Source organism: Pristiophorus japonicus, unplaced genomic scaffold (genome assembly GCF_044704955.1).
Source record: "Pristiophorus japonicus isolate sPriJap1 unplaced genomic scaffold, sPriJap1.hap1 HAP1_SCAFFOLD_75, whole genome shotgun sequence".
Lineage (NCBI taxonomy): Eukaryota > Metazoa > Chordata > Chondrichthyes > Pristiophoridae > Pristiophorus > Pristiophorus japonicus.
This window is the reverse complement of record NW_027254666.1, coordinates 3,322,718-3,330,665: the sequence shown is the minus strand read 5'-3', so window position 1 is coordinate 3,330,665 and position 7,948 is coordinate 3,322,718. Positions and strand designations below refer to the sequence as shown.

The 7,948-nt window shown below is 48.5% G+C and overlaps 2 non-coding genes across 2 annotated transcripts; one reads left to right on the top strand and one right to left on the bottom strand.

Annotated features, from left to right (window-relative positions):
* The first annotated feature begins 1,223 nt into the window (after window positions 1-1,223).
* trnan-guu (transfer RNA asparagine (anticodon GUU)) lies at window positions 1,224-1,297 on the top strand. The gene has a single exon. It is a non-coding gene; the product is annotated as a tRNA-Asn (tRNA).
* A 1,979-nt stretch (window positions 1,298-3,276) lies between these two features.
* On the bottom strand, window positions 3,277-3,349 carry trnak-cuu (transfer RNA lysine (anticodon CUU)). The gene has a single exon. It is a non-coding gene; the product is annotated as a tRNA-Lys (tRNA).
* Between the last annotated feature and the right edge of the window lie 4,599 nt (window positions 3,350-7,948).

The window sequence follows — 7,948 nt, the reverse complement described above, 5'->3', positions numbered from 1 at the left end:
ACGGTCGTGCATCTAACTTTGAGCGAGAGAAATTGTTCCACAGTGAGACCCATTTCATCTTTTGTTCCCTTTTAAACACTAGAAACTGAGACAGGGGAATAAATAGAGAAACCAAAGCTCAACGATGCAGACAAGAGGAAGAGAGAAGGGGAAATACTGTCCCCACCCAGAACTAATGCAGAAACCCCTCTGCTGCGCTCGGGGTGGCCACCCACAGCCTGGATACACTAACGTCCCAACAGCTCATTGACTGTCGGAGTGGGACTGTGCGGTGCTTCAGAAGACAGGTCGAAAAAGCAAAGTCACTGAATCGATCTCATGTGCTCCTTCTGCCAAGAATAGCTACACACAAAAAATGCTTTTAAAGAAGTTACACCTTATCTCCAAGTTTGTCAAAAAGTTAGCTTGTTGGTCAAGGGGCATGATTCTCGCTTCGGGGTTGTTAATTGAAATTTGCGAGAGATCCCGGCCGAGCCCACTATTCTGCCGCCAATTTTGAAATAGCAACGAACATTTGCAAAGAAGGACTTGCATTTCTGCAACACCTTTCAGGAACTCATGATGCCTTAAAGCGCTTTACAGTCGTTGAGTTATGTTTGAAGTGTTGTAGTGTGGGGAAAGATGTGCCCAAATCATCCCACACGAACCTCAACTCTTTGCGAAGGAGTTCGGTGCAAATAATCAGGGACTTGGACTTTCTTTGAATGAGTTCTGCTTGTACCTGTATTCAAGCTTGAAACAGCAACTAGGCTTCCATCTCACGGGAGCAGCGTGTAGCGGTTCGCGAGTAGGTGACGAGGTTTGGGGTTGATGTACGTCACTTTCAATCTTTGAAATTTCACCAAGCAAAGAAATGATGAATCCAACTGTCCCTGTAATCCTTTTGTTCAGGTTTAATCACAGGAATATCTGCAGTCAGGAGCTGAAAAGTAATTAAAACCGACGACTGGCTTTGGGACAATCAGTATACTTTGTCACAGTCAAGGCAATGGAAGGCTGGAAGGTAGATCACACCGGTTGTGGGAGAGCTGGTTGGCGGTGACATGGAAGTGTCTGCAGTGTGCGGGACCAGACTGCTTCCATGCATCCACAATGAATGTCCCTCCCTTTATTTGGGAAAAGTACAACTGAGAGTGGACAAGTTCCATGCCGGTCGGAGCAATCTGAAGCTTTAACTGACTGACACCCTGGTTTGGGATGTCTTGCAGTCTACATTTAAGTTAGTCTCTGTGGCGCAATGGGTTAGCGCATTCAGCTGTTAACTGAACGGTTGGTGGTTTGAGCCCACCCTGGGACGAAGCCTTTAACTGTTTTCCCCGAGGATTCAGTGCCGCATAGTTCCAGGTTGTCATTGTGCGTTTTGGCTGCATGAATATATTCCGCAAACATTGCCAGCTGTGCTGTTATCCAGTGAGTTCCCACTCCAATACTTTTATGAACATTTAGTTCATGGAAAACGATAACAATTTTTTACATGGACCATGGTCCTCCATCCAGTCCACGAGAAATAAATTACGTTATTGTGTTTAAAGGAACTGGTGGAAATTGTCTGACCGATCGTTATGGCTTTGCTCAGATTCTGAGAGTCAACAGTTTGCGAAGAATTATCGCATGGCCAATGCCTAGCATGAAAATGTCTCGCAGCATTTGTTGTAGGAATCCCTCAAATTCGCAATGTCCTGCGAGGCACCTTAATTCGGCGACACAGCTCGCCACTTCCTGGCCCTCCGACCGTTGGCACGTGTAGAACCGATACCTCGCCATCAGATCGCTTTCTTTAGGATTTAGATGCTCGCAGACCAGCGTACACAATTCTTCATAGGATTTAGTTGTTGGTGTCACCAGAGCTAGAAGATTCTTCATGAGGCCATAGGTTGTTGCCCCACAGACGGTAAGGAGGATCGCCCTTTATTTGGCATTGTTCTCGTCGCCTTCCAGCTCGTTGGCCACGAAGTATTGGTCGAGTATCTTCACAAAGGCTTCGCAATCGTCCACTTCTGAGAACTTCTGCAGGATACCAACTGTTCCTTGCATTTTTGCGTGGTTGTTCATTGTCTCGTCGCCAATTGATACGCTCATAATAAAGGATGAAACTTAGTATTGTGAACACTGAGTAATTGTGACCTTAGCTCCTTTAATAAGACTCCAGAGTACAGGTACCTCATGGGTGGCCTGCTTGTATACCGTGCTCCCAAGCGATACTGGGATCCCTTGGGAATCCGACAGGTAGGCCCTCTGATGATGGTGTGCACAGGTTGTCAAGGGTTAAATACATAACACAAGATGTGAACAGAAATCAACCATCAACAGCCCTGTCATTAACCGCAAAGGGTTTCCTGCAATTTTCTGATCGCAAAGCGCTTTCAGTCCTTGTCCTTAAAATTGCAGACGTGGAAATTGGGGAGTTTAATGACTTTGAAAGGAGGACATTGTTGTTTGGTGCCGTTCTGGTCAGAGAAATGTTTGTGAAAGGAACATTTTGCAGAGAGAGGGATTGAGCATTTCAGCTTGTTGCTGAACACTTCTCTCTGGGCACTGAGCGAAGCAGCAGTTTCAGTCGTGTGGAGGTTATCACATTTCCTTCACACGTGAAAAGTTCCCGGTTCAAGCCTGCGCCGAAACATTATTTCTCAAACAAAAACTTGTCTGCAATAAAAGCTGTTTTGGATACATTGTTGAATGAGCAATGCACATTTAAAACCAGTCTCCTCCAATACAGATTGTGTAAAATCAGATCGGGGATACAACTTCATCAAGGATTAAAGTTTCATGAGTTATTAAATTTCACTTTTTGAAGTTTTGACTGTCCCTGCCAGCATTTCATTCATTCTGTGAAACAACACTATCGGTTTACACCAGCGGATCGAAGCTGCATTTGAAACCCACAAACAACTCATTAATTATTCGCTCTTCCCCAGTTCCAGAGCTCAGAGGGTTATTGTCCATCCCTGGGATACAAGCTACCTCGGACCCGGACCAAAGCTCCCCGTACACCGAGCACAGGCTGAGGAAAACCCCAGGGAAGAGGTTACCCCTGTCACTGGGCCTTCCAGCAGCCCTGAACAAGCGCCCGGTCTGAAACTTTCCAGAGTAATAACTTGTAACTGGAGCATCTAACAGTAAGGACGGCCGAGCGGTCTGAGGCACTGCTTTCATTGTTTGATTAAATTATCAACTCTCCCTCAGTTCGCATTTTTATCATTGTGCAAAAGAAGATCATGGGTTCATTAATGATATTTACCCGCGAAAGCAACATAAAGTTTAATGAAAAGTAATCGCCCAACGTGGGGCTCAAACCCACGACCCTGAGATTAAGAGTCTCATGCTCTATCGACTGAGCTAGCCGGGCTTCTCTCCATTTAATCTGTCAATCCCCTTCAGAATATTGTCCGTTTCAATGAGATCACCTCTCATTCTTCGAAACTCCGGAGAGCATCGGCATATTCTGCACAATCTCTCACCATAGGACAGTCCTCTCATCCCAGGAATCGATCTGGTGAACCTCCGTTGTACCACCTCCAAGGCAAGTGTATCCTTCCTCAGAAAAGGAGACCAAAACTGTGCGCAGTACTCCAGGTGTGGTCTCACCAGGGCCCTGTACAATTGGCGCAAGATTTCCTTACTCTTGCACTGTGGGCGGAATATTAGGTGCGATGGTCCGAATATCCTGATTTTCTGCTGATTCTACAGTTGTATAAAAAGTTATTAAAATTCGACAGTCACTCGGCAAACATATTTGTATTTCCTTCAGTGTGCAACACATGTGGGTGGATTAATGATGATTGAAACAATTATTCAGTATCTCACAGACTTGAATTATATTTGTCAACTTGCTCTGTAAAAATGCTTTCCCTGACCAAAAATCAAACCCAGACCACGGCAGTGAGAACACCAAATCCTAACCACTAGACTACCAGAGAACACTGCTTGCAGGCTCTGCGATAGCTTTAAATATAGTCAGCTTACAATCACAGCTGAGAATTGTGCGGTGACACGGGGTGTAACTGGATTTTGCTGGGAGCAGCGTGGAGGCCCCGACCTGCGTGAGAACACCAGCGGCAGGTCGGGGCCATAAAAGGAGCGGTGAGCGGCGGCCTGGGAGCAGCGTGGTGGTGTACCACGGCAAGGTGCAGCGCGAGCTGGTGCAGGAGGGCGACGGCAGCGAAGAGTGATGTCATCAAAGTCCAGGTCGGTGATTGGAGCGTGGGCAGGTACAGCAGGAGCAGCGAGAGACTGTGGAGGGATGTGATCGGGGCCCAGGGGTGGTGTGAGTTCAGGGCCAGGGGCCCAGGGGCAGCACGGACCAGCCCACACTGCGATATGTGTGCGCACTGGGTCCGTGCAGCAGAGCTGGTCTCCAGTCGTCTTGGATAACCCTTGCCACTGGACCAAGACCTCGCTCTGTCAAGCCGTGTGATGGCTGGGGTGCAACGGCCACCACATGTTAAAAAAATCCAGGCACAGGTATCTTCCACCCTTCAACATGCAGTTCGGGACCTGGAATATTAGGTCCATCATTGAAACACCTGTGAACTCATCCTTTTTTGGCGTGGAAGCAAGTCATCCTCGCTTCGAGGGACTGCCTATGATGCTGATGAACTGGATTTGCTGCAGTCCGCGGGCAGCAGGTGATGAATGCGGGCGTGAGAGGGTGAGTGACAAGTGGGCACTGCTTCTGATGCTGTCTGACCCACGGTGGGAGTGGCCGGGGATTTTAAAGCCCTTTCATTGCACCAATGCAGGGCAAATGAAACTGTGTTTCAGGAACCTTCATGTATACAAACATGGGCACTCTGCACTGTCGACCTCGTGGTGCAACGGTAGTGTGTCTGACTCCAGATCAGAAGTCTGCATGTTTATATCACGTCGGGGTCACTGTACTTTTCCATATTGTTCTTCCGGAATTGAGATTTACGTTGCTGTATCACAATTTACTTTCCCACTCATCTTTGTACCATCAGCAAACTTGGCTCCATTGCACTCGGTCCCTATATCCCTGGGATCGGGGAGGGAAGACACACCGGAGAAGTGTGAGCTTGTGGACCGGAGAAGTTGCAGCTGCTGGAGCTGTGCGTTTTATCGGGGAGGGACGGGGGGAGAGCCCGCCGAGCGACCGGAGAAGCTGAGAAGCTGCTGTGGTTTTCATCGGGTTTGACACTGTTTAAAAATGGCAGAGTGCCAAGTTTTCTCTCCCGACTGCCCATGCGCGAAGGTGCCAGCAGTGTTTTCGGCGCAGGCATTTGGCTCCGCCCCCCACTTCACCATCGACACCACGCCAGGACTCCGGGGACTGTGCACAGCGGCCATGATGGGGCGAGTTTTTCCCCACGCCGTTTCCAGCGCGCAAAGTCGGTGCGCTTGAGGTCAGTGCGCCAACAAAACTGCTTGGGGAAAATCTAGCCCTTGAAGAGTAAGGAGTACACTGAAGGAAATACAAATATGTTTGCCGAGCAACTGTCAATTTTAATAACTTTTTATACAACCGTCGAATCAGCAAAAAAACAGGGCACTCGGCCCATAGTACCTAATATATAGCCCACAGTACAAGAGTAAGGAAGTCTTGCTACAATTGTACAGGGCCCTGGTGAGATGAGGAGAAACTTCTTCACTCAGAGAGTTGTTAACCTGTGGAATTCTCTGTCGCAGAGTTGTTGATGCCAGTTTGTTAGATATATTCAAGAGGGAGTTGGATGTGGCCCTTATAGCTGAAGGGATCAAGGGGTATGGAGAGAAAGCAGGAAAGGGGTACTGAGCTGAATGATCATCCATGATCTTATTGAATGGTGATGCAGGCTCGAAGGGCCGAATGGCCTACTCATGCATCTATTTTCTATGTTTCGATGTTTCTCTGTCCTGCTACTGCTTCTTTAATAATGGATTCCAACATTTGCCCAACCACAGATGTTCGGCTAACTGGTCTATAGTTTCCTGCTTTTTGTCTGCCTCCTTTTTTAAATAGGGGCATTACATTTGCAATTTTCCAATCTGCTGGGTCCTCCCTAGACTCCAGCGAGTGCATGTCCACAGATCCCTGAAAGTAGCAGGCCAGGTAGCTAAGGTCGTTGAGAAGAAATATGGAATGATTGCCTTTATTAACCGAGGCATCGAATACAAGAGATGGGATCGGTGGGGCAGGTTAGGTCACAGCTGGAGTACTGCGTGCAGTTCTGGTCGCCATATTACAGGAAGGACATGATTGCACTGAAGATGGTGCAGAGGAGATTTACGAGGATGTTGCCGGGAGTGGAGAATCTTCGCCATGAGGACAGATTTGAAAGGCTGGATTTGTTTTCCATGGAACAGAGACTGAGGGGAGACCTCATTGAGGTGTATAAAATAATGAGGGTCCAAGATATAGTGGATAGAAAGGACCTATTTCACTTAGCAGAGGGGTCAACAACAAGGAGGCCTAAATTTAAAGTAATTGGTCGAAAGTTTAGAGGGGATATTTCTTCACGCAGAGGGTTGTGGGGGTCTGGTACTCACTGCCTGAAAGGGTGGTAGAGGCAGAAACCCTCACCACATTTAAAAAGTGCTTGGATGTGCACCTGAAGTGCTGTAACCTGCAGGGTTATGGACCTCGAGCTGGAAAGTGGGATTAGGCTGGAGAGCCTCCAGTTGGCCGGCGCCGACACGATGGACCGAAGTGGCCTCCTTCTGTGCTGCAAACTTCTTTGATTCTATGAACTCATTTGCAAAGAGTTGAGGTGCGTGTGAAGTGATTTGGGCACATCTTTCCTCACATGACAACATTTCAAAGGGACTGAACGGCTGCACAGCGCTTTGAGGCGTCATGAGTTACTGACAGACGCTGCAGAAATCCAAGTCCTTCTTTGCAAAATTTCAATGCAATCTCAAGGCTGGTCTGGGATTTGAAGCCAGGATCTTTCTGCAAATTTCAAGTAACAACCACGAAGCAAGAATCATACCCCTAGACCAACAAACCACCTGCTCAGCAAATGTGGAGATAAGATGTAACCATTATTGAAGCATTTTTAGTGTGTGTTGCTGTTCTTGATCGGAGGAGCACATGAGACGGAATCAGTGACTTTGCCTTTTCGACATGTCTTCTGAAGCGGCGCACGGTCCCACTCCTGCAGTCAATGAGCTGTTGGGACGTTAATGTATCCATCATCATCATCATCATAGGCGGTCCCTCGAAACGAGGATGACTTGCTTCCACTCCGAAGAAGGATGAGTTCACAGGCCTTTCAATGAATGACCCGAACGACAGCCCAAAGGGTGAAAGATGCCTGTGCGTGGATTTTTTAAACGTTTGGTGGCCGTTGCACCCCAGCCATCACACGGGCTTGACAGAGCGAGGTCTTGGTCCAGTGACAAGGGTTAAGGAAGACGACAGGCGATCAGCTCTGCTGCACGGACCTAGTGCACACATGTCGCAGTGTGGTCTGGCCCGTGCTAACCCTGGGCCCCTGGACCCAAACTCATGCCTCCGCTGCGCCCCGATCACATCCCTCCACAGTCTCTCACCGCTCCTTCGCCCCGATCTCGCCGCTCCTGCTGTATCTGCCCACGCTCCAATCACCGACCTGGACCTTGATGACGTCACACTTCGCTGCCGCCACCCTCCTGCACCAGCTCGCGCTGCTCCCTGGAGTAGTCTCCCGGGACCTCCAAGCTGCGCCCAGGGCCGATCGCCGTTCCTTTTATGGCCCCGACCTGCCGCTGGTGTTCTCCCGTTAGTGTATCCAAGCTGTGGGTGGCCACCCCGAGCGCAGTAGAGGGGTTTCTGCATTAGTTCTGGGTGGGGACAGTATCTTTCCCCTTCTCTCTTCCTATTGTCTGTATCCCTGTGCTTTTATTTCTCTATTTATTCCCCCTGTCTCAGTTTCTAGTGTTTTAAAGGGAACAAAAGATGAAATGGGTGTCACTGTGGAACAATTTCTCTCACTCAAAGATAGACGCATTACCGGTGCGCCATGAGGTC